The sequence below is a fragment of the Pezoporus flaviventris genome, unplaced genomic scaffold (genome assembly GCF_033815535.1).
Source record: "Pezoporus flaviventris isolate CSIRO_AGI_PZ_B2104156 unplaced genomic scaffold, CSIRO_AGI_Pfla_v1 ptg000037l, whole genome shotgun sequence".
Taxonomy (NCBI): Eukaryota; Metazoa; Chordata; class Aves; order Psittaciformes; family Psittacidae; genus Pezoporus; species Pezoporus flaviventris.
Window position 1 is genome coordinate 17,023,417 of NW_026892585.1, and position 13,131 is coordinate 17,036,547.

The following is a 13,131-nucleotide window of genomic DNA, read 5'->3' on the forward strand; positions in this document are numbered from 1 at the left end:
ATGAAAGAAGCCCATCCAGCATTCATTCATGATTTGAATGTCCATGGGTCATCCCTTCTAGACCTTTTAGCTCAGTCTCTTTCTTATCAAATATATTTTCACTTACCAGCTTTTTCTTTTCAGCATCTATCACATCATGTCTAATATTCAGGACAAAGTAGAAGTTTTTCACCTAACAAAACCTGTGTGTTTCTTTGCTCATTCTCAAAGCCACTGTAGTGCAAGGGAAGACATGCTCTCCAAGTTTTCTTTAATTCTGAGCAAAGCCCAATTGACTGGTTACTTTTCCCCTCAACAAATTTGCTTCACTGTGACATACATTAAATAGTGGAATTTCAGAAAACCATTCTGCATAATGGTATGCTTATTTTCTGTTCCTTTGGGGTTTTTTTTTTGAAACATGCTCAAGCTTATGAGGGCAATTTATGAACTGTCCTTCCTGTAGGAGCACCATAGATCTTTTTCTAGTCACGTGTCACAGCAAATATTAAAGGTTTAAGTCAAATTGCGTCTTAAGTATTGCTTTTGATGTATGCTTTCTGACACTTAGCCAACATTATTATTTTCACTGGGTTTGGGGAATTCTAAGTGACTTTAGGAATAAAAAAATTTTAGTAGTGCTTCTTAAGAAGAGAATCACGCTCTTGTTCTCACACTGGAAATATTTTATACTAGAAACAAAATAAATACAATGGGATTTTGGCTGATTTATGATTTTTTTTTTTTAATTCAAGTAGGAAGTATTTCTTCTAAATACATTAGGAACACATCTGTTCAGATAAAAGATGCCACATTTGTTTTCCTGCTTTGGAATAGGAGCTTTCCAGCTGCAGTGGTTCTTGTTTCTTTACCAAAGCGCACAATAAACTTTTTAATGCATTATTGAGAAATAGTAATCTTTTTTTTTCTTTTTCACCCCAAATTGAAAAAACATAAATCCAACTGAGAAAGCATAAATCCAACTATGAAAAACTGGAGGGCTGCATTAAAAAAATAGTCTGTTCTTAAAAGTTTTCTTAAAATACACCTTCATGGTTAAGATTCGAAGTATGAGGATTTTCAAGGGCAAAGAACAAAGAGTAAAACCAGAAATACTGTCTTTCAGCTGATACAAATCTATCCCTATGATAATTATGAGAGAACTGACCTTAAATAAGGTATTGTTTCATGGCTAAATAGTATCCATATGTTTGTTACACCTAAGACCAAATACCTCTGTGATTTTGTTGTTTTTTCGAGAGATGTTATCTAGGAACTGGTCAGAGGTCTGGTGGTTGAAAGAGATTCAACAGTTATTTGTAGTCAGAACACGAAATGGAGTGAAAGAAGCATGCTCAGTGTAGCCTATCCCAGTGTATCCTGGGACTGTGGCAATATCGCCATGCGAAACTCCCTTTAAACAAAGCATGCTGGGTTTTTTTCTCCTTTGAAATGGCACAAAGAGTTCACCAATGTTACATAATTTGTTGGTTGCCCTTCCTGTGGTAACTAACATTTTAAACAAAACCTTTCCCTGATGCAGTGGTTTGTGTTCACGTGTAATGAAATGTCACTTGCCACATCCAGTTCTTCAGAAGTAAAGCATAACTCCCAGGCCAGCAGTTAATATTACATGCCTGTTCTGCTCCACAGAATGAAAGTTACCAGATGTTTAATAGATACCTGAACCCATCACCCTCACCCGTAGAGGTTTGTGGCCTATAAGTCTCTGCTGGTTGCACCTATCTTTAAATCTTTTCAGAATTAAACATCTGAGTATAAAGCATTTATGTATTTTTGAGATATGATGCTAGTCTAGACATGGGTTTACCATTGTGTGCATGATCCATCAAACAGTCAAAAACCCACTGCATTTCACATAGGGTAGGTTGTGCCTCTGAGGCTTCCTCTGGGCTGGTGGTTCCAGGTTGATGATAGCAGTTTGTTCCTTTGTGCATATTAATTTACTGTCCAAGCAATTTCAGATCTGGTTTTTGTGTTTCCCTGTGTAGAGTATGTGAAATGAATTGTAGCTGTATCCACAGGTAACAATGTATTCACATGTTCTGTCCGCAAGTGAAAATCAGCTGGCTCAATCTATACAATTAAATGCAGATCAAGTAATGGATGTTGTTGCTGTAATACTAGTATTTCATAACAATAAATGGAGAGTTAGGTATCTGTATTCTTCTGTGTAGTGATCTCTGCAGTATGGATCACTTACAAATTAACTTTCATCAGTTAGGTTGGCTGAATTAGCACTTGCAAAAGTCTAACCAATTTTTTAGCTGCTATGTTTTGCTTTATCCAACACTTATTTTCTCTTTGAGAAACTGCTTAAGGGAAGTACGTGCTTTTTGTGTAGTTCAGCATCTGTGATGGTAAGAAAGGAGAGAACCCTACATGTGTCAGGGTAAGAGTAGTATAATTTATGTAAACCAAATGCTTATGTAGCTTATGCAGGGCCAATTAGCTGTTGCAGTGTCTGCAGTTCTTTCGCATGATTATCTGTTTATGTACTGAATCTTTGCAGTATTGTTAGACCATTTTTTCCATAATGGGATAACAAATCAGGCAAGTGTTCTTGCAAATATTTTCTTCTTCTCTTCCTCCATAAAAGGGTATGTGTATTTAATCTCTTTCCTAGTGGGTAATACTCTCTTGCCATACTTTTAGTGTGATAGATGCTCTTTTCTATTCCTGTAGTTTGGAAAGTGTAGCAGAAAAACACTTAAACAAAATACCACTTGGATGAGGACTTCTATTACTAATTGGTAAAACACGTTCTGGTAGAAATGCAGAAAAATAGAAAAAAACGCACTGTTGGATGCCATTGACTTATATCACATTAGAAGGGATCACTCAGTATCACTCTAGCTTCCCAACTAGATGTGGTTGCTCAGGGCTCTGTCAACTCTACAAGGATGGAGGTACCACAGGGACTCCCATTAGGTAGCTGAAGACAGCAAAGCCGTCTTATGGCTAAACAAATCCTTTTCTTTCAGCCACTGTTCATTCATTGATGTGCTTCAGCCTCACGGTCCTTCACTGGACTTGCTTCAATATGTCAGTGCTAAAATCCACCCGCAAAAAACCCAGGGCCACTAAGATGATTAAGGGACTGGAGCTTCTGTCACATGAGGAAAGGCGGACTGTTCTGCCTGGAGATGAGAGGGCTCACGGGGATCTCATCAATGTATATTAATACCTGAGGGGAGAGTACAAAATGGACAGAGCCAGGGTCTTTTCAGCGGTGCCCAGTGACAGAATAAGAGGCCGGGAATATAAACTGAAATACAGGATGATATGTCTGAACATCAAGAAACACTTTCACTGTGAGGGTGGCTGAGAGCTGGCACAGATTGCCGTGGGAGGTTGTGGAGTCTCCATCCTTGGAGATACTCTAAAGCCATTTGGACGAAGTGTCCCTCTCTCTGGAGCCTTCTCTTTCCCAGGCTGAACAAGCCCGACTCTCTTTGCCTCTCACCATAGGAGAGGTGCTCTAGCCCTCTGAACATCTTTGTGGCCTCCTCTGGACTCGCTCCAAAAGGTCCACATCCCTCTTGTGTTGGGGGTGCCAGAGCTGGACGCAGTACTGCAGGTGTATGAGAGCAGAGTCATGCTCCTTTTGATGCAGCCCATGACAGTTGGCTTTCTGGGCTGTGAGCGCACACTGCCAGCTCATGTTGACCTTCTCATCAATCAGCACTCCCCCAAGTCCTTCTCCTCAGGGCTGCCTCTCAACCTGTTCTCTGCCCAGCTTCTATTTGTGCCTGGCATCACCTGGACACATACACAGGATTTTGGACTTGGCCTTCTTGAACTTCATGGCAGTATCCCATGGGTCCTTGCCAAGCAGATCCCTGAACAAACCAAGATCTGCTTTCTTGAGGGCCAGGATTGTAGTTTTTATAATTTATTTTGCTCACTTGACTCAGGATTTTAAACGCCACAATGTAATGGTCATTGCAGCTGACATTCTCCTCAGTGTTCTCAAACCCATCTGATTCTTGATTGTTTGTGAAAACAGGTTCAACAGAGCACCTACTTAGCTTGTCAGTCATCAAAAAGTTGTCATCAACACACTATCAATGTGTGCTCCCACTCCTGTTTCATATTTAGTGTATATGAGTCTTAAACAATTGAAAATTACATGCTAGACCCTGAACTGGTATGACTCAGCATATGTTTGTCATTAATAGAGCCACGTGCTCGTGTGTTTTCACCCAAAAATATGGCCTCAAGGCCTAAATGGTTTTTAAGAAACCATTTAAGCACGTGACTACATTTTGATCAGAAAGCCTGGATCATTTGGTTTAGTCATCTGCTATCACAGTATGTCATATGAGTCCATTCGCATCCTTTTGAGAAGTTATTTCAGGCTGGTGCTGGGTTGTTTTTTTTTTTCTCCTTTTGCTGCTGCTGAAAGCATCATTTGAGAACATCTTTTGAGGCAACCTTCCAATTTCAGACATAACTTGTTCCTGTTTAGTATGCATTTCTTCGTGGGGTCTGAATTATCCTTGAACGTCAAAAACTCTACTTAGTAGTTTGGCAGTTAGTGTTCTGGTATTTACAAAGAGCCCAGTCCTATCCCTTAAGGCTGTTTTGCTGTGATAAACAATGCAAGCTGGTTGAAACTGCCATAGACAGGTAGACTCCTGATTCCCCTGTAGATGCCAGTATGTCTCATCTCTGTTTTAATTACTCCTTGCATATGAGTGATAGAAATCTACACCTAACTCCTGGTGAAGTCTCTTCAGTGCCTGGAGAGAGTTTCATATGCTTACAATTATGCTCAGTTTGAAATCACTTGAGGCCATTTCATTCAACGCTCTTCACTAACCTGTACGTTTGTGTCATACGTCAGCGCTGACACCTCGAGATTTAATTAAAAAATCTGTGAAATATTGTCACTGCTTCTTAATACCCCATTTTTGCTGTATATGGTGATATGTGGTACTGAGAGTCGTTGTTTTTAGTGAAAATGGGCAATAAGGCAGCATTACATAATCCTTCAGTCTTAAGCACTGAACATTGCTATATAAATTGACCTGTGGATATTTGTGTGTTCAGAGGGGCAGACATAAACATCTTTCTGTTAACACTGCAGGCAGTGAGCCTTTGAAGCAGAAATACAGATTTCCAGTCTCTTATTGGGAATTGCTCTGTGCAGTCACTTCATCCGTGTAAGTACCTTGATAAAGTGTTTGTGGAGTTTTTAAAAACATTTGCTAATTAAAATGAGAGGACCTAGAAAAATGAAGTGGAAGCAAAAGCATTGTAGCCCTTGCATTCTTTATTTTTATAAATATTTGCATTTTGATTACATTGTACTTAATACCACATGATGAAATGTGATACTGGATCAAAGCTGTTGCTCCGTGCTGTAGCTGAGACTTGTTTAAAATGGCTGATTTATTTGTAGTATTCCATTATACTTCATAGTATTGGGTTACAAATTACTGTAGCTGAATATGTTCCAGTTAGCTCCAAAAAAGAGTACATGATACTGTTCAACATTGTGGAAAAAAAGAGAGGCTTGCTATGACATATAGTTTAATATATAGACCTGGTGAGGAGAGAGTTAACACCTAGTATAAATCAGAAGCTACTCTGATATTCTCAGGGTCTAAGAACATGTAGGCTAGATGATAACAGCGTATGGCTGCATAGAGACCTCATAGGCTGCGTGGAGACCTCATAGCAGCCTTCCAGTATCTGAAGGGGGCCTACAAGGATGCTGGAGAGGGACTCTTCGCTAGGGACTGTAGTGATAGGACAAGGGGTAATGGGTTAAAACTTAAAGAGGGGAAGTTTAGATTGGATATAAAGAAGCAGTTCTTTACTGTGAGGGTGGTGAGGCACTGGAATGGGTTGCCCAAAGAAGTGGTAAATGCTCCATCCCCGGCAGTGTTCAAGGCCAGGTTGGACAGAGCCTTGGGTGGCATGGTTTAGTGTGAGGTGTCCCTCCCTGCCCGTGGCAGGGGGGTTGGAAGCAGATGATCTTAAGGTCCTTTCCAACCCTAACTATTCTATGATTCTAAGGTGTGGCTAAAAGTGGGTGGAAAACTTGTACCTGATCTATGTTGGTGATTACTCTAAAACTTGTCATGCTTATCCGCTTTGGTTCTGCAAGGTTTTATCCTATGGCTGCTGTGCATTATTACCTGTCATTAAAATGGAATGGAATAGAATATGCTGATTTGATTTTCTGGCAATGCTACACAGAGGAGAAGCTGCAGATATTGGAGGGTAGGGTCAGAGTTCAAAATTAACTTGCCAGTTAAATGGTCTGAGGAAAAAAGTAATTCATAATCCCCAAAAGGATACGGTGAAGGGTAGAATGTAGGCAGGGAGGACAGCAAAGATGATGAGTGTTACAGCAGTTTCAGTAGTAAAAGAGGACATATAGGCTGGTGTAATGCATGTGTCTGTTGCTTTCAGCACTGTAAGTAAGGAGTCTTATCTTAAAAACACTCTGGTGAGACAAGGAAGTGTTGTTTGTGGGGTGGTTAATAGAAGATCAAAGCTGATTAATTTTTGAGTGTCTTATTTGGGAGGCTCATCACCTGCTTTGCCATAATTAAAATTTATGTAGTATTTAAATATTTAGCATATAGCTTCTGCCTAGCTAAACTTGCACCTTTGATTTAGAGGTCACATCTTTTGAAAGCCAGGCTCCCCAGATGTTTCAAATTACACAGCCATGAAATAAAGGACTCCAAAGTTGTGGGGGTTGTGGGTTGATCTGTGATAGAGACAAAGATAGAATCTACTTCTCTGAGGCAGCATATAAGTATTTGGACTAAAGAAATACTTTTTCTCCTTAACCCTTCCTGTTCTTATCTCCTGTACAATTGTGCTCTTAGGTTCTTTTATCTTGAGGATAACAATCTTCTCAAGCCTTGGAGTTTCCATGCCACTACCCCAAGACCCCTGCTTATTCATAAAGATTTATGCAATACTTAATATCAGAATGTATGTTAAAATATATGTACATAAGTGCTGACAAAGTTGTGATGGCAACCTAAATTCTGGAATTTCTGCATGGGTAAATGTTCAGCTCTTAGAATCATAGTATATTTTAGTGTGATTTTTATGTTTTTTTAAATTAAGTTCTTAACATTTGAAGTACCCTAATACTCCTGGGAACTATGGTGGTAGAATATTTTTCTTCATTGTAAAAGAAAAATATCTAAATATTAGCTAGTTTTCTTTTCCATATCAGATTGTGGAGAACAATCCTCACCTGCTTCCAGGTATCACCACAGTGGTCCTGCTTGAAAGTCACAATCTTCTGGGAAGTCTGAAGTTACTTGGACAGTGGATGTAAAGTAATGTTCTAGAACTTTAACAAGTTTCTCATGTAGCACATGGGTGTTAGAGTATTAATTTCTACAGTTGTACACAATACAGTTTTTATTCCTGTAGCCTTTCATAATATGAACAGAATAGCATGGAGAGTTTTAAGAGGGCTTTGTTCTATTAGTCACTGTAAAATTAAGTGTCAAAAAGAAACTATTTCAGATTAAAGCTGGATGTTTAGTTATCTGCATGGGCATTGTTCTGTCAGTGTTGTTTGAACTCCTGTTTTTCTTCTACCTCTGTTTAACATGATGGGTAGTAGTTTTGCGCAAAATCACAAAAATAATAAGCCTGTACCAAAATTAACATCCTGAAAGTAATGAAACTTAATAGAAGCCACATTTGTGATGGACTGCTTCTTAACAGCAATCTATAGGATCAGTGCAAACGTATCATGTTACAGATATCTCATTCTTATTCAATGTGGATTCAGAAGGTAAGTTTCAGAGGCAGAGGAAGGGCATAGGGGCAGAAGGAAGAACTAGACATAGTTTCTCAACAAGACAAAGGGTCTGGTTGATTTTTAATTTTTATGTTATTTTCAGGTTACTTGTTGAGGAATTTAGTCATTCTGATCTGTGTTTATTACTGTGGCTTATTTAATTGTCCTTTTTCTTTCATAAATAATTTTATATTGCAGTAACTAGTTATAGCTGACCTACTGTTGATCATTCGGTCTGTGTGAGAAAAGAAGGTAAACACTAATGCCACCAGGATACTTGCTTAACATAAACCAGTGCTATCCAGCCTGAAAGTATGGGGACTGGTCTTTTTAAAAAACACCATTTGGCTGGAATCTCTACTGAAACAATACAGTTGTGTCTGTGGTATAACATACACATACTTTTCTAAAGGGAAAGTGCAGTAAGCACAGAATATCTGACTTATATTGATTTCTCTGCCTCAGTGACTCCTCTGTTAAGCTGAATATGCACTGTGTTTGAGGCCAGATCTTCAGCTCACATTATTTGTTACACCATTACTGGCTTAGCTTTGCACCAGTTAAAGTGCTGGTCCATTGGCATGCTACATTTTTACTCAATCCCTCCTGTAAAGTTTTGAATCTTCTATAACCTGGAGAAATTGAGTTATGTATGAGGCCAAATTAACATAAAAATTAAACATGTCCAACAAAGTTGAAATTTAATAAGAAAGGTGAGGAAAGTACAGTTGCAGTGTTTCGGTTATAACAGCCATTTTGTTCATGCTGTAGGACAAAAGTGTGTCTGAAGCAGGTCATTCTTTAAGACTTACCAAGGACTTCACTGTGTATAATAACCATGATGCACTTTTAGTGATAGCATACATTATATAAAATCATAGAATCATAGAATCAAGCAGGTTGGAAAAGACCTTTAAGGTCAAGTCCAACCGTTCCCCAGCACTGCCAAGACGACCACTAAACTATGTCACTAAGAGCCTCATCTGCATGGTTTGTGAACACTTCCAGGGACGGGGATTCCACCACTTCCCTGGGAAGCCTGTTCCAATGCCTGATGACCCTTTCAGTGAAGAACTGTTTCCTAATATCCAATCTAAACCATCTTTGGTGCAGCTTGAGGCCATTTCCTCTTGTCCTTTCATTTATTGGGAAAAGAGACTGACCCCCATCTCACTACAATATCCTTTCAGGTAGTTGTAGAGAGTGATAAGGTCTCCCTGAGCCTTCTGTTATCGAAATTCTAATTTCTATTTCTAAATTCTTAGAATTACTTTATTAATGTTCTATTTTTGCCCCAAATACAATCTGCATGATGCAACATGTGAGTTGAGCATCCTGATTATTTTTTAATTCCTCCATGATAGCTCTTTTTCATTACTAATTGAAACATTTTTTTGTCTGGATAAAAATATCTCTGATGTGAATTGTGGGGAGAGCATCTCCCAAGCTGGCACAAAAGCCATGTATATAGCGATAGAATTGTTTAAGCACATAATATTCTTAATGTTTCTAATAAAAGATGAAGTAGTATTAAACCTTTGTGAGGTAAACAACCTATTCTGATTAGTCCCTTACTTCAAAATTGTGAGGAGAGGACTTCCTCCTCTTTTCTCCAATGTTATCTAAGTACAACTTTGTGTTTTGGGGGGGTTGTCCTCTCCAGCTTTCCTCCTTAACGCAGCTTTACTTGAAATAAGCAAAGCCTTCCTCTGTGGACTGCTGCTTGTTATTTTCACACTTGAAATATCACATGAAACGGAATTTGTGTGTTGAAGAACCTTTGGGAGACGATCCGTCTCTTTTCCTGCTAGTTCAAACAATATGATTTTATATCATGCCATAATTAATTGTGAATACAATAGATTTAGCAATTTGCAAGTTAAAATTAGCAAATATCAGTTCTCAAAAGAATAATTATATTAATAAGTCAGGAAATATCTGAAGCAAAAGGAGTGGAAGAATTCCCATCTGCTGCAAGTTAAAGGCAGTAACTTGTTTTATCATGTGAGAAGCCTTCAGACTTCCCCATCTCAATGAAAATTCGTTTTTTCCCATTTCAGAGTTGTCAAGTCCACCAGCAAAATAAACGCAAAATAGAGTGCTTGGATGAAAGCTTGAATACAGGTGAGACTGTCCTTTTCAACTCAAGTAGGAAATGCCAGTGACAGTGGGGTCAGTCCACCCTCTCTAGTTTGATACAAGTGAGAGTTTCTGGTCTTGCTCCTATTAAAAGGCATACTTCTGACAAAAAAAAACACCCTAAACCAAAGCTAAAACCAAACACGGCCTTGGTAGACCAAAGAATAAAATACACATTAAGCCACTGCTATGTTTGTGTTTAATAGATGTATTATTAAAAGTGGAATAAAAATACACAGATGTTGTTAGTCAATTCACAAACGTGACAATAATGACTGGCTTTCCGAAAGAAAAAGAAATAATGCAAGGAATAAGATTATTGTGCACAAACAACTTCAGGTCATAATTTCAGTTGAAATAGATTATTAAAATTAGGACATTTAGAAAACTGTCCTTGGATAAGGAAATATGAGACTGAAGACTTCTTCTGTGGGCTAATCTGGCCTTAATTGTCCTCACATGTGACAGTGATGTCAGTACATAAGAAGAGGATGGTTCCTGAGGCCAATCCAAGGCTATGCGTACAGTGTTGTGGAGTAGGGTTGTTGCTTTACTCTCAACTTGCCTGGAAGTTGGAGACAGAAGAGCATTTACTGTGTCAAAATACAGATAACAATAACAAACTAAAAAGATCACAGAGGAAAACATAGAATAACCTATCCTACCCTATTGATGAATGTTTCCTCTGTTCACAAACCTGCCTATTCTTTCTTTTTTCATTAATAGTTACTCATAAAAAAGATATTCTTATTTTTGACACCATTCTTAATTCTTTCCTTTGATTTAAGTATAAATACCTATTTTCTGGAAGTTAAACTTGCTTCAATGGTAAAAGAAGATTAATAAGCTCTTTATGTATCACTACTTGCAGTTCACGGTGAAACTGCTCTTGTGCAGCCTGATCAGCTATTTCTGCTGGCACACAACAGAGCTGGAGTTTTGCCTAGAGTAGCACAATCTTTTTATTCGCTGGAGAAACAACTAGTCACCACCTCAGCTATATGATACTCTGCCTACTGCTATGCAGGGAAATAGTTGTTCACTGTTTGTGCTAGTGCCCACACCTCTAAAGCTTTATGATGTCCACACTTTATCAGTTCTTTTCCCAGTACTTCTCTGTATTCTTGGTTTTTCTGTGTTTCTGTTGGTTTCTTTCAGCTTCTTACTGTCAGTCGGTGCCTGACTTGACTACTGGCTTACAGTTGTCATGCCAACTCCCAAGCCTGGAAACTCAAGTAGAGAGAGGATTTATCTTCCCCTTCCCCCCCCCCCCCTTTTTTTTTTGTCAAGTACTCACTTCACAGTTACCAAGTTGCATGAAGTGAATGCATAAGTAGGGCAAACAGCTCTGTGGCTAAATACCCGTTTCTGCTTCTCTTAATCCTTGCTGCTTGTCCGCATGCTGAAAATCAGGAAAATTGGAGAGATCAATGAAGTGGTGAAGGGGTCTTATAGACTAGTCCTTGCATTTTTCTTATTTAAACAGAACTGGAAACGCATTTCAAACACCCTACATAGAAGTACTTTTTTAAAACATCCGTGAGTGTTCAGTTGTTCTGATCGTTAGATATGACTGAATTTGATTCACTTTTCATGCCAAGTCATTCAGTGTTTATGTGTATCAGCTTTCCAAATAGCCAAGTGAAAAATACAAGAGAGGCACAGGAAATTAAAAATGCAAACTCTTTATTTGTTGTACCAAGGTTGTATGCAATCATTATGCCTTGTAAGTAATGTGTGTAACAAAGAGGTAGTTCTGTGAAATAACTGCTATCCAAAATAAACACTAGTTTTAATAGGCTTGCTGTAATTGACAGCTACATTCACAGGTGAATTGTGTTGGAAAATGTAATGTATTTAAAGGAAATTTGTTTAAAACATGGAAATTTTACCTCAGACAGTATTGCTCTTTGGAGATTCCTATAGGTAGGTTTGTTCGAGGTTTCACAGGAACCACCTGTATGGCTAGTGCAATATTACATTTAACATGTAACTTGCTTTTTCAAGTTCAGAAATGTGTAATTTACTGTTGAAGATATTTCATGTATAAATACTGTAATTCATTACAGTTCTTATTTGAAACTGAGCTGTCCTAGCTGCAAACTTTTATTAAGAACATGCATTTATTTTACGTGAAGGACTTTAGAGAATCAAATAAACTGGTTCAGCCTTTTCACAGTTGTTTAATTGTAATTTCCTTTTCTTCTACTGTATCAGACAAGTATGTTTGCTTTAACTGAACCCATTCTGAAGTGGAAGGCTTTTATGTCTCATTGAAAAAGGCAAGAAACCTCAGCTATCTAAAGAAGCTTTTATCTAGTAGGCAGCTGTTGTGTATCAGGGTCCCAGAGCCGTATTAAAAGTTATAATAGTGTTATGATACACGTGGGCCACTTTGTAGTACATAATTTCACTCCAAATACTGGAGACTCTGCAGTTTATCTAAAGCATTGATTTTTTCCTGCTATCTTCAGCTCTCTGAAAGAAAAGTCTATGACTTACATTGGCTGTTTATAAGGACAAAGGAGTAGAGCACTGGTCAGCACTGGTTGACAGCTCCAGGTCTTAGTGATTGTAGATAACTGTGCAATAGATGTTCCATCTAAAAGGTGCCATGTATACCTCTTGCCACCACATGCTCTATAAAGCCTGTAAGAAAGGCCAAGAAGAAGAAGACCATAAGAAGAAAGATGAAGCATAGCAAATGTCTTGGGATCTTCTGGTAGTAGCCTTTGATCAATAGTTTATTCATGATCTTGTGTATATATATATATATATATATATATATATATAGTGTATCTATATGTGCTACGGGCAAAAAATTCCCTACAGGACTTGTCTTTCTGATCCGAATTCAGGTGACTTATTTAAAGGGACACGTGAGCAAGGCAAAATAGGCTTTCCTGTAGAGATTTTAATACTTTGAGGAGCACCAGCACAGCCCAATGTGTTTATTTCTTCTTCTGCTTTCCATCCTAATGTTGCTAATGATGAGACAGGATATAAGACACATAAAAACAGATGATCAAGCCACAAAATGACCAAGAAAGATTGTTTACATTCTACATCTGCCAAGAGGAAATAAACTCTTGGTCTTCTATGCTAGGAATGTAGCTTGAAAGACAATGTTGCTTTCACATCATCTCCCTGGTACTTACTTGATACTGCAGTTTATGCATCTTTTCCTAACTATTGTGAGAAGA